Source organism: Lichenostomus cassidix, chromosome 2, assembly GCF_008360975.1.
Source record: "Lichenostomus cassidix isolate B80296 chromosome 2, HeHo_3.0, whole genome shotgun sequence".
In the NCBI taxonomy this organism is placed as follows: domain Eukaryota; kingdom Metazoa; phylum Chordata; class Aves; order Passeriformes; family Meliphagidae; genus Lichenostomus; species Lichenostomus cassidix.
The window spans coordinates 90,344,009-90,357,780 of record NC_139482.1 but is presented as its reverse complement, the minus strand read 5'-3'; the positions used below and the strand labels follow the sequence as shown (position 1 = coordinate 90,357,780).

Below are 13,772 nucleotides of genomic sequence, written 5' to 3'. Positions count from 1 at the left end.
TTTAATCTGTTCACTTCATACAGGAGTTATGTATCATCACCACTAAAATGCTTGTTTTACCTGAGATCTGCTAGGTCTAGAAAGCAGCCCAAACTGGTAAACAGATTACCCACAGAATGTTTATATCCCCCTCTGTGTGTGTATTTATTGTTAGTCAATTCTGTAGTTCTGTTGCCTTTTCATTTTCTTTGCTCTTCAGTCTGCTGGGAGGGCTGGTGGATCCTAGGTGAGTGATGGATTAGGTGGGAACTGCCAGAGTGAGAAGTGAAGCTTGAAACTACCAGGAACCACCGGGGAAATATATTTTTTTTTCTTTGTGGCTATTATACTAGCCAAAATCCCTCTGGAAAAGGCAGCTATTTGTAGGATGACTAATATACCTTTGACTTATTTTGTGTCTTTATTGCTATTCCTTTTCTATAGCTCCACAAAGGTCTTAAAAGGAGAAAGGGTCTATGTTCCGTGAGGCATTTCATCCAGCAAATGTCTGTGAAGAACAGACTGGGCTAGCACTCAGTATCCAAAAGTCCTTGACCTTCCAAAGGTACTTTTTCTACATGGTCTCCTCATCAGGTCCCTTGGCCAGTACAGCAGGTGACTTTGTTTGCAGAGCTGTGGTGCTGCTGTGTGACAGAGCTCACAGCAGGTCAGTCTCAGCAAGTTTGCTAAGAACTTTGCAGCTTTAAGATCCCCAGTGTGACACTGTGCCATTTCTGAAGCTGCAGTTTCACCACTGATGCAGTCAGAACATTAGGGCTCAGTCTTTTCCAAAGATGGGTGTTAAACATAAGGTAAATAGTTGCAGCTTCTGTTTACTATGTTTGAAAGAAACTGCATTTCCCACAGTATAGGAAAATGCTGGATCATACTCTTGTATCACACTGTTAAAATGCTCTTCATATATCATCCCACTCTCTGTTTCATCTTCCCTTTAAATGACTTCAATTGAACTGGCATAATGACTGTATACTACAGCTACTTTGCAGTGTGAATTAGATATCTCTGGCATCTTTAATTTGGCACATTTAGCAGTCATGTGGAGCTCAAATGTGACTCCTTGTCTTAAAACTCAGACCTTGATAAATTAGAAAATCATTCTTACTTCTTAAATTTCTTTTTTTTTTTTTAAGGATAATTATAGTTCATTTATACTCTAAATTCTGTAAAGGTGTTTCACAAAAGGATTCAAACAATTTGAGCATGCAGTGTGAAATTGAGAGCCAGGCTCTTAATTACTGATGAAAAGAGAAGGATCAGACAGTGTCAACTTTTTGATTACTTAATAATTTGAAGGTGTTTTTAGAGCAAAACAGCTGCGGTATGAAAAAGAGATTTTCCCAGGAAATGGATCCCTTTTGTTTCATGTATTTTTTACTTTGTGCAGTCATACTTTAATACAAAATATGAACGGCAATACTAAGCTAGGGTAGCTCATTTGGAATGTTTTCCAATTAAAAATTTGGTAGACAACCTAGAATAATAGGCAACCTTGTTTGTCTTTGTTGATACCTGAGCTTGGGTTCGGATACATTACGGATCACACTGTATGTCATAGAGTAGCTCAGCAAAGCACAAAACTATTATTGAAAAACTCCAGCAACCAATTTAATTTGCCTTCAAGATTAATTGAAAAGTTTGTATATTTTGTAACATTCTAATGATGAAGAAATGAGGTATGAAGTATTTCAGGACACGAGCTTTCTTATGCAGATCTGAATACACACTTCTTGCCTCTGATGTGAGCTAAAGGATATCTTTAGGTTATCCAGGGGGATTTCTGCTTCATTCATTTCCTTGTTATACCACAATACAATTCCCCACCCCACCTGAGAGGAAAGACAGGAAACCTCCCCCCTCCCCCCAAAATATATTAGAGACAACCACTGTTATTCCTATTATACCAAAACAATAAAGTTTGATAATACATATACAGTAATATCACCCTGCAATATATTTAAAAGAAACCTATTTTTAGGTCCCCATCTGCCTCTTGTACAAATAATTCCATAAATCAGTCAGCATACATACTGTAAATTAGTGTGATTTAAAGATGATAAAATGCCAGAGGAGCTATTTATAAACGCTGGTATCATGAATTTACCCATACATTTTTTTGTAGAGAAAATCTCCCATCAGCATTATTTATAACATCACTTTACTTAATGAGTTTTATTTTCCTGTTGTGTTGGTTCATTTTTGTCTAAATGAAACCGTTTTTTGAGAACCAAAAGGTTCCCAGAGATTTCTTGCTATTTTTATTAATATAATTTCGTAATCCAAGCAGTTTCATTTATTTGCATTAACATAAAATGCAAAATAGTAGTTTAGACTGAGTCAAGAAATCCCTGTGATCCCTGCAAACAATTGCAGACTAGCAAATGAAAGGGAAAAGGCAAAATTCTCTTGAATCATGGAGAGTTTCAAACAACTGTGACCGAGTCTTCCCACTCTGCACTCAGCTATCACTTCAGTAGAAATTTTACATCGTATCATTTCCTCAGAGAATGTTGCCCCAATTGCATACCTAGTGACTGGGTAATGAAATGTTTCTGTGTATGTGCATGGAGACAGAGGGACAAGTGTTACAAAGACTTAATGAAGCACTCTCGGCAGTAGAACATGTGGTTTTCTTTGAAGGGAGGGCAAGGGGCCAAGATACATACGAAAAGTAGGTCAGAGGAATGAAGACCTTTGTTACTACCCAGACCCTCTTGCACTGCACAGATTCTTCCAGAAGTATTCAGTTCTTGGTATCAGCTCCACAAGATGAGTATTTTCCCTTCCTTTCCCATGAAGCTGCCCAGAATTGTGGTTCACAGCCCAGACTTGCAGTTCCTTCTAGTCTTTTTTTCCTTTCCTAGCGAGATTTCCTGCTATGCTGAAGGCCATGCCAGGCACTCCTTTTGGTGGCTGGAGCAATTCAATGCCTCCTTGCTTATGGTAATGGAAACAGACAGCATTCTTGGGAAGGACAGCAAAGGCAGGAAGGAGAACAGTAGAGTGAAACCACAGAGAACAGCCAGGGACAAACTGTTTGGGTGGCCCCAGCTGGAAGCAAGGTAGAGGCTCTTTTTGTAATTAATTCCTAGTGGGTAGACTTTGAGTTGTAAGCAAGGATATTGCTTATTGCCCATTCCGTCACACTCAGAGAAACTGGATTTAACACTTTTCCTGTAAATAAACCAGACTTGCATCCAGCAACTAACAGAATCTATCATCACGAACTAACAGAATCGATCATCAAGAAAAATCAGGTCCTTGATTGTGCCCAGCTCTTTGGGTCAAGGAAGGCAACAATCACCTCTACAATTGTCTTATATTTTCTGTTTAGCGCTATAATTCCCTTGATTTATGAATTCTGAAAATATTTATCATTATGCTTACTTGCATTGCAGTGACAACAACAAATGGACACTAACAATTCAGAAAGTGAAAAGTCCATTTCCTAAGAGAATTTTAAAACATACATATCAGGTGTGGGAGAAGAGAAAAGCATAAAGTAGGGTTGTATGACATTTTCAGAGGCTAATATCAGCAGAGACCACTGCCACCCTATGCAGGCACTGATAAATGAATAGTTTCTGGGCAGTGGCAAATTAAAAAAAGAGTTTTTCTTAACATTAAGGACCATTTTAATTTCCTCACTTGTTCTTTTATATTCTCCAAAATGGTAAGATGATGGTCCAACTTACTGGAGGATTTTGCTGCTATTTTTATAAGTGCACTAAGACATAATTGAGGAATTGATGTAGTAAGGGGAAGTCTTTCCTTTGTTTTCAAAAATTGTGAGCGAAATCTTTAATTTCTAAATGCAAAGACCAGCTTAATAAGTATATTCCATAATTTCATCATAATAATTGAAGCAGAAACACATACTTGTCCTCAATAAGTCCTTTTAAAATTAGCTAATTCAACTTCCTCAACACAAAAGCTGCTCTCTCTTCATTCAATTCCGTTTCTTCTTGACAGTCAAATGTAAGGTGCATCTCAATATACAGAAGTACCTGAAAAGACTGGTCTTTCATAAAAATGTTGATGATTCTTTTCTCCTACCTTGCAACACTAGTAATATTTCAGATATAAACATTTTTACATACAATATTCATCCAAAAAGCGAGTGGATGAATAAATCAATAAAGGTCAGGTCAACAGAAATATTTTGATTACTTCAAAAGATTTAATTTCCTTTTGACCTTTTAAAGCTGATAACCTTCTCTGATATAACCTAACTCCATTTTGAAAAGAAAGGTCATGTTGAATTCAAAAGAGATGTTCTTTAGTTAACAAAGGTCAACAAGAACATTTTAGCACTTCCCTACCAAAATAATTCAGCATGGGGAAACTGACTGAGACTCCCTTTTTTATAACAGGTATATGAATCTTATGGCTACTCATTATTTTCTGAGAAAAATATCTCAATACTTAACTTAAGGAATATCATCAGCAATAAGATTGTAGATCTTTGGTCTTGATGGATTAGCTCCGAAGATTCACACTTGCCAGTGTAACTGATCCTGTTTAAGAGCAGTGACACCAATGAATGGTTTCTTTACATATATCTTTATATATGTATATATCTTTGCAGCTTTTACTGAGATAATTGTGCCAGCAAAGCTTACAGACTGAGGGTGAGTGCAGGTGATTAAAGGCATACAAAATATGCCTTCATCTTCTGTAGAGTCCTGCTTCAGCAGTGAAAAATGTAGGCCTCAACAAACTAAAATTACTCTTGTAATCTTAAATCAATGTCCATCCTGCCTTAAAGAAACACTCTGAAATGAGGCATAGTATTTCATAGTCATATTGATGTTACAGTTAAATGAGACTGTCTTGATAACTGTCTCATCTGCAGTAAAACACAAAATATAGATTTTCATTGCATTAACTTCACTTTGAAATAAAACATTTCTTTTAGAGAAAAACATCCTGTGACAATAAACCTATATAGCTCTTGCTGACACAATTCTATTGACTGCAAATAAATGGCCCTAATTTTATTTCTGATGTCTAAAATGAATTGTCAGATTCCTTTAATTCTTACTATATTTTGTCTGCTGAATTGAAAGGCTACATAACAAATTTTTGTTTCTGTTGGTATTTACAGATTTTGACCCAGTAAACTCTTAATGTAGTCCTTTATAAGCTACATCTTGAACTTGTAGAGTTTTCACTATGGACACATTTTATCTTGATCTAACATGCCTTATTGGTCTGCACTGGACCATTGGACCAGCACATTTCCTGAAATCTGAAGAATGGAATGGAGTATGCTCAGCTGGTCAGAGTTTTCCTGCAGACATATCCAGGATTAATACCACTCTTACACCCAAGGTCAAGTTAGACTAAAGTGTACACATGTAACCAAAGATGCCATAAAATCTCTCAATTTTTCTTTTCTCTATTCTGAATGAATACACAAATGTGAAGATAATTTAAAAGCTATAGAAAAAAGAAAAGAGATACTCTTGAAATCTTATTCACCAAGTGTTTCTCTTGATTTCACAGGAATATTTGACATGAGTGAGAACCCATAATAGTTGCACTAAGCTATCTTGAAAGCTACATGCCCCCAAAACACACAAAGAATGGCAGTTACAGGGATTTTTGATTTTTCCATTACATCTTTCTTCTACAAATAGCTATTTCAGTGTTGCCACTTCTATTGACGTTATTCAGAGCAAAGCAGGTAGTCATGGGAATTTTTTCTTTCTCTCAGTTCAGTAAAACTTTTATGCAACATTCTTTTTAAATAATTTATTTTCTTTCAGCATCTGTCAGACCAGATTTCATTTAACACAAGTCTACCACACACTTTAAATGTTGCAAGTCCTTTGCTCTGATATACAACAGAAAAATTTTCAGTTGAAAAAGCAAGCCAATGTGAAACACAACCTAGCAACCATAAAAACTATTTTATATTTCCATAGATTTTTTTTTACATTGTTTATCTCTAAATCATATAGGGGTTTTTTTGGTTTGTTTTTGAACCATATATTATGTATATTATAGATATATATATAGCACAAGCAGATAACTCTGAACCTACTCTGCCTTGCAATTCCCACATCTTCATAATAGTAGTACATTTGCTTATTTTTAAGGTTGTGTTTCAATGATTCTTGCATTAGAAGATCTGGACAAGAAAAAGGTTTATTTTTTCAAAGTAGAGAATGATAGGAAAAATTGATCTGTAACCATTCTCTGACATGCTATAATCTTTTTTTATAGCTAAATATGCAGTGTATATCCATAGCTGTACATTTTTTCTCTTGTCATGTGAACTTGAAGTTGTCCTGGTAGATAGAGATGATCTTACCTACAAGCATCTTCCCACTACTTGTGTATCATACTGTGTCAGGTGTCATCATGTTTCAGAAAACTGGATTGTTCCAGTACCGGTAGCAAAGCCTGTAATCTTTATTGGACTTAAAGAATTCATTGAGGTGGTTATTTCTGTGGTAAAGTGCTTCCTCTAAATCTATCCATCATTTTTTTAATAGGGTGTAGTTAGTAATTTCATCATTCTTCCTGTTATTTTTTTAGGGATGTCTATTACATAGTTTTATTTTGACAGGTAAGCATGTGTAATTCTTCTAGAGCACTTCCAGAGCTGACATAAAAGCCATCAAAAACTCTTTCTCAGCATAGCCCCTGACAGCTTACATTTGCACCCAAATTTTCATTTCTGAGATCAAGGCATTGAAGAGAAACAGTAAGGGGTTGATGCCTTTGTTCTTCATCCCACTGTTCACAGCTCACTGAGACACCAGCAGGGGACAGGATAAGCTCAGGGAGACAGGCATTATCAGCACAAGGGCAGGAAAAGCAGCACATTTCGGAGCAGTGATGGCTGGTGTCAGCCTGGTTTGTCTGACTTGGCATTCACCTCCTTTGCAGTGTTCACCTACAGCCACTAACCAGCCTGTCACACATTTCAGAACAAGCCTCTTCAGTCTGAGCTATCTGAGCTATTATTATGCTGTCACCATCTCTTCTTTAAGGGAGCAGCGTGACAAGACTTTAGGAGAGGCAGGAGGTGTGACCTTCTGGCAGTTTGCACTGGGCTGCGTGTGGCAGTGCTGGAGGGCTCCTTGGAGCAGGAGCAGCCCAAACAGCTGGGTAAGCAGCAGTGGTATGGCCCCAGGAAATCTCAGTTTTGCTGATGTGCTTTGAGGAGATGAGGAAAATGCAGAATGTTCTGCTACAGAGCTCTTGGTTGATCCTTCCCAAAGTAAATCCACACTGAGGATCTCTGGAGCAGCTATGGTGAGAGCCAAGTGATCCAACTCGGTAAGGTGAGATGTCTTAGTCCTCTCCTGGAATAAACTTTCCTTACCATTGAGAAATTGAAGCTTGAGATGATATTCACAACTCATCTGAGGCTTGAAAAACTGTCCGCAGTGACAATTCTTGGTTACTTGAGTTTCTAAACAGCAGAGTAGACTTTTGGTAAATTACTCAGAAAATTAAGTAGAAATCTCACAAATGCATTAAGGATAGAAATAAGCCTTGGGAGAAATCCTGAGACCTAATGGAATGAGGGAAATATAGAAAACTCAAGAAGTCTGAAACAGCAGACTATTTTAGCTCAAGAAGACTGTGGGGAAGAAAGGAAGGGGTGTTGAACATACTCCCTTTTGCCTGCCAAACTAAGAAGAAAGGGAAGAGAGGCCTAAAGCAGAAGGTGGGCAGGTTCACATGCTCTCCCTAAACAGCATTTCCTTCTGTCACTGCCTGTACCACCAAGTGGGGTATGAACTGACTCAGCATCAATCCCATATATGGTCCCCCAGTTAGCACATATAAACCAACATATATAAACCAAAATTAGCACAGAATTCCTTCTGCAACCTGATCAATATTAATTTAAAAAGTATCTCTTAATGAACTTTTATAAAAGTGATTTTTCTTTTTGAAATGTGTTTGTGTAAGTAAATGTGTATTTCCATGGCAACAAGGCCTATGTTCCCACAATCACCTTGACATTACTTTATGAATACATCAGGCACTCAATACAACAAATTAAACAGTACCAATTATTGGTTGGAAATGGAAAACTGCTTTCTTAGGAGGTTGTTGAAGGCTATGAAATCTACATCTAAGTGAATCAGAAACCATATTATTGTTATTACAGAAACAAGAACTCCTATAGAAGCAAAATACAGGTGTAGTCTTTCAAGCTTGGCTAACAAAATCTTACTTTGAAAATACCCATCCACTATTACCATCCAGGAATGAAAGGACAGGGAAAGACATATGGCAATTTTTCATTCACTTGTTTATGAATAGACAAGTGTATCCACCACTGAGCAAAGCTAGGATATGTTCAGTGGGATGAAAAAATGTAAAACTATGGGTAGACCATGATTTAGCTAACCTGTTAAAACACTGGGATTTATATATAAATATATATATTTATATATATATAGTGATTAAGTAGCATGGTTTCTTTGCATATGATCTGGGATTAGAAAATACATTGTTCATGAAAAATTTTGAAAGCACCATCAGAGGTTTACTCACACTATTATTTTCAGGGAAAAATCTAAACAAGTCCTTACCATAAATCTAAACAAGTCCTTACCTAAAATTTCAGAATATTACAGTTTTTACCAGGACTTCTAATCACAGCTAAAATTACATGAACCCATTCTGTACAGACAATTTATGACAGCCTTCCTCAATTAAATAGGACCATCTTCCACAAATAATTATTTTCTGTAGTAATCTGGACAACTTGTGGAATAATTAAGTAGGAAAAAGTACCTGAATAATTGAATCTAGTGTTTCAAAAGGAGAGAGTCCCCATTATACCATTTGCATGTTAAATAGTACCTTAGTACTGTATGAGCAAACTGTCACAATATGGCCCTGTGCATTTAAGCTTTTATGGAGGCATATTAACTTCTTACTGTGCTTTAAATACTCTTTTCCCCCTGAAGACATAAAGTCTGTGGTATCTCGATTACTCTATCTGCTAATTATGACTAAATAAAAGGTTTCAGTTTCCAATGTAGTATTTTTAAATACACTGCTTTCAAGTATTGTATCAAATATAACAATCACAATATTCAATTTGGATTGAATCACATGATCATGAATCTAAACATTGAGATATACATTGCTCATATGTTAATCAAGTCAAACCCTGAGGACAAATATCTCTTGTGGCAACCAATAAGAAGCTTCTTCCAATATCCCCTGATCTATATTAGCTGTGCAAATATGTTCTTTTTAATTAAATAGTATATTCTCATAATGCAGATGTTATAGTTCAATTTCTTTTCCCAACATATTTTCACAAGTATGACTCCTTGCTCTCTCTTTAATAGGCTCTATGTTTGCCAAAATAGTCTCAAGTGAATCCAGGAACGTTTAACTCCACAGTTAAAATCATTTGCCTATGCCACGGGTTACAAAGATGCAGCATAATGCTTACAGATGGAAACAAAATCCACCAGGTACCATTTGTTGCTTTTGGCTTTTTTTCCAGAATATTTTACTTAGTGCAGAATTAATATATAGTTGAAATTCCCTGACCAAACACCTGCCTATATGGACACATGGAGCTTTACTGGCAGCTCCTAGAACAGGATGTGGGCTTATGTGTCTGCATATGTGAATGGCTATCTTCTAGCCTGAGATTTCCAGCATTATCTAAGTGAAAAAAACCTCCAAAAATAGAAATTAAAAATACACAGATGAAGGACATGACTGAATACACGTTGGGTTTTTTTTCCCATCATCATGCCATTTTTTAATGAATGATGAACACTCACATCTGTACAAAATAGTGTTTAGAATGGCTGTAAAAGACAGGCAGGTGCAGGCCATGTTAGCAGAGGAATTTATTTTGCGTGCATGGGCAGTGGCAAACAAACAAGATATGATGTTATTAAAGCTATCCATTAAAGTGGCTGTCCAGCAGGGTTAATGTGTCTTTGCTAAAGGGTGAAAAAGGGTGTATTTTTCTAGCTCTGCAGATAAGTGCAATTCAGAGTATATTATTGTTGGATCCAGCAGCCCTATCTAAAAATTTATTGCTGTAGTTGCTCATTCCTGTCAGGCAGCTGCCAGGGTGGGAAGAGCACCTACTCTAGTTATAGCATGCCTTCCCTAAAGTGAATGGGAATCTTACTTTTCATTTTAGTGCAGTCAAGATTATGCCTGTGATTTTTTACATTTTTCAAACCTAACAGGATTCCTACAACTGCAACTATGAGTCACCACCTGCATCGCTGCCTGGGCTGGGCACACCTATTCAAACAAAGCCCTAGAGCCTCATTACCCACCATGGAGCACATTAGGCACACTTTTGGAGCACTTCTGATGTAGTTCCATTGAAAAAGTGAAACTAAATCAGAAGTGCACATTCCCAAATCAAAATGCTGATGCAGACAGACAGACAGACACAAAGCTCCTTGAGAAGAGAAGCCTTCTCATATTGTAAGTCAAGACTTAAATTAAACTGAATAACTTGGTTGTCAAAGGTGCATGTGTGTTTCCACGTCTATAGTTTCATATGACGTATCTCTGATACGGATATATATTTTTTTAAAAGAGGAAATTGACTTTTAAGAAGCTGCAATTTGAAGATTCAGAGCTTCTCTTTTAATTTGCATTAGAAGGCTGAACTATAATTTAAGAAGAAGATCAAAACAGAAAACTGAACCACCTTACAGAAGCTGTCTTTCAAGCATGAAGAGAAATTCAGAATGTTTCTGCAAATTGCAGTCTTCAGGCTGCTTAGACATTCACTGTGTCAGCATCACCACAGACAGAAACCTGGAGGGTTTTTTTAGCTATACCCTCACTCTAGATCTGTGTTTTTTAACTTGTGTCAAACAGTGATAGCAAACTATCTGGTATGGCAAGGCTGATTTGTGAGGGTGGCTCCTCTGTAGCATACAGAACAGCAGTCACTCTCAGTAGTGCCTTACAGGCATTGCATCCAACCAGGCCCTGGCAGTGCTATGGCATGTGCAGGCACACCTGTGCATGTGCAGCAAGTCCAGGACATCCTGAAGGTGATCAGGAGAGAAGACACAGTGTGCTGCACAGAGCTCTGTCCTCTGTTTAGTGCACAGAGCTCACAGAGCCAACAGTCTGAGCACTTAGCAAAAAGCTAAGCATTTCTCTTCTTCCAAGCATTTCTTCTTATGGCCAAAAGAATCTCTTGTTAGTTAGCTGGCAGTTTTTGGAGTATAATGCAAAGTGTTTACTTTCAGATCCTCAGCCTGTGTCAATTCACAGCGCACAGAGAATGGGGGTAAAGGGGTGGAATTTACCCAGTGTGCTTTTCTGTCTTTTTCACTTTTTAACTACTGTAGCTCAGTGGCCAGACTTTTGGAAGGGCAACAAGACATCAGACTATTCACATAACTCCAACTTCAGGAAACTGTGGAACAGCTGAGGTCAGAAGGCACATCTGGAAGTCATCTTGTCCTCTCTTCTTCACACAGGGCCAGCTAGGGTCAACTACATGCTGTGATGGACTGTGGTGGTACCCAGCACCTTCCTAGAAAGCAGAGGATATTCAGCTTGCTTGCCCAAGGCTGACCAAGCTGTAGTGCTGCAAGAGAAGACAGAACACTGGTGGCACAATTTCCTCAGGTTCAAGTTTCTGGCTTGTCCTGAAGTTTGCATAAAAATACTTTGGTATTCAAGTGTGGGCTTTGGTCTGCACTCAAAATGAAGTATAGATATGCCAGTGGAATAGTCCAAACACAAATCCACAGGAAAAAAATCCCATGTTTTACCTTCTGCTTAGTCTTCACGTATATGTCTTTCCCCTAACATATGTCCCCAATTCCCAAAGTGATGGGTATATTGAAAATTTATGCATGCTTTACATTTAATGTAAGCATTTCCATAGCAACTGCTACATTTCAGGATGTTTTACCCCGAGATACAGAATATATTTTTTTCAGAACAATTTCCCAGGCTGTATTTAGCCACATTCATATATGGCTTTCTACAATTTAATTTTCAATGAAAATTACCCTATCATCTACCAGAAGCAAAAGTTTTAACAAACAGATTAACTTTTATGACTTCTTTTATCTTGCTCTGTGTTGAAACAATTAGTCCTGCATCAAATGGAGCTAATGAAGCCTGCTTGCTCAGAATCAGTGTTTTTGATTGATAGATGCAGGTGTTTAATAAAGGCCAACTTCCAAGGAATAGATCAAAAGTGCCTCTCATCCTCTTTTTCTCTCTCACCCCCTAGGTCTTTCACACAGGTGCTCTCCTCTCAGGAGACTCTAAAGGATAAACATGCTTTCCAGGGGCCTGATATTCAATGAGTGTTCATAATGACATGAAGATAGATAAATCAGACATATATATATTACTGTCTGAATGCTGAAGTCTGGAACAAAATTAAAGGGACTTGAGGTGATCTATAACGCACATAGCAGTAATGAATTGATGACCCATACTTCTATAGGGGTGGCATTAAACCACTTTTAAAAACATCTGAGATTCATTTAGGAATAAAAAACCAACACAGATAAAAGAGGAAATACATATACAAATAAAGGAAAACAGGGGACGTATGGGAAAGACAAAATTTTGCAAATTTTCACTTGTTTTTCATCTGTGTTTTGCCTTTCTAAATGCCACTTCTGAAAAGGATTCCACAACTGCAGGCTATTCTTCCTGCCCCTTTGTGGTCACAAACTTTCATCACATCTGATTCCTGTTCCAGTACCACAGCTGGTACAACACACATTGTTTACACTGGTATGCCTCCATGTGCAGCCAGCATGAAGCAAAAATCTAATAGAGGGTAGGTGAAAGAAGCGTTCAATTTTTCCGTCAGGTTACGCACACATCACCTGCATTTTGTGCAGGCAGGAATGCCTAAGCCAAGTGGTGAACAATCAGGCTTCCCATGCTGTCAGGCAGTAACCTGATGCTTTACTTGCCTGATGTGTCACGCAAACCCAAGCTGCTATGTAAAAAGCAACAAATAACTGAAAAGTAAGCGGTGACACACTTGAAATTGCAACTTGCACATTTCTTCCAGGTCCATCACTTTCATGCTAGGAAGCAACAGAGGGAGTAAAGAGAGAGATATTCTCAGGATGCTGGCAGGCTCCAGGACATAACCATCAAATAAATCAATTAATTTAACCCTAATGCAATTATCTGCTTTAGATGAAGGGTGATTTTAGCTTGCTGAATTCACTTATAAGATCAAACAATTATTGTAATAAGTTTATACTGTTCTAAAGACGATAGCATTCTCAGCGGCCCTAGTACAACTCCAATGGCTTGAGTGGAGCTGCTAGACATATATTTATTACATAAATGAGAGCTGCTTTCAGTCACACAGCGACAATTTGATCTCCAATTAAAAAATTAATCTTCAAAAATAAAGACTAGCATTACAATTAAACTGTTGTTAGATGTACAGTGAACGTGCACCTGTAGCATTGAAATGATACTCAGTTTGTGAATGGAAATTTCAACAACAGATTCAAAATTGAAACCATTTCCTCTGGTTTCCATGCCCAATCTGTTGTAAGTCACAATGTCCTTGGGCGGGCAGACTCTGTGTAAGGCTAAATCTTACAACCTAAAGATCTATTGAGTATTTTTTTTTTTTTTGTAAAAACAGTGTAGTGAGGAGGAACAATGTCAGACAGAGATTCATAAAAACAGAGCACTTCATTAAAGACATGCAGTAGTCTCATCTCCTGATTATGCAAACAGAAAGACCAAGGTATTTCTCCAAGAAATGTGATCAAAGCTAGGAGAAAAATTTG

At 37.5% G+C, this 13,772-nt stretch overlaps 1 protein-coding gene across 3 annotated transcripts in view; it reads right to left on the bottom strand.

Moving 5' to 3' along the window:
• The window catches only part of GABBR2 (gamma-aminobutyric acid type B receptor subunit 2), a 457,467-nt gene that overhangs the window by 43,370 nt on the left and 400,325 nt on the right, over nucleotides 1-13,772 (bottom strand). The gene's annotated exons all lie outside the window — the stretch shown is intronic.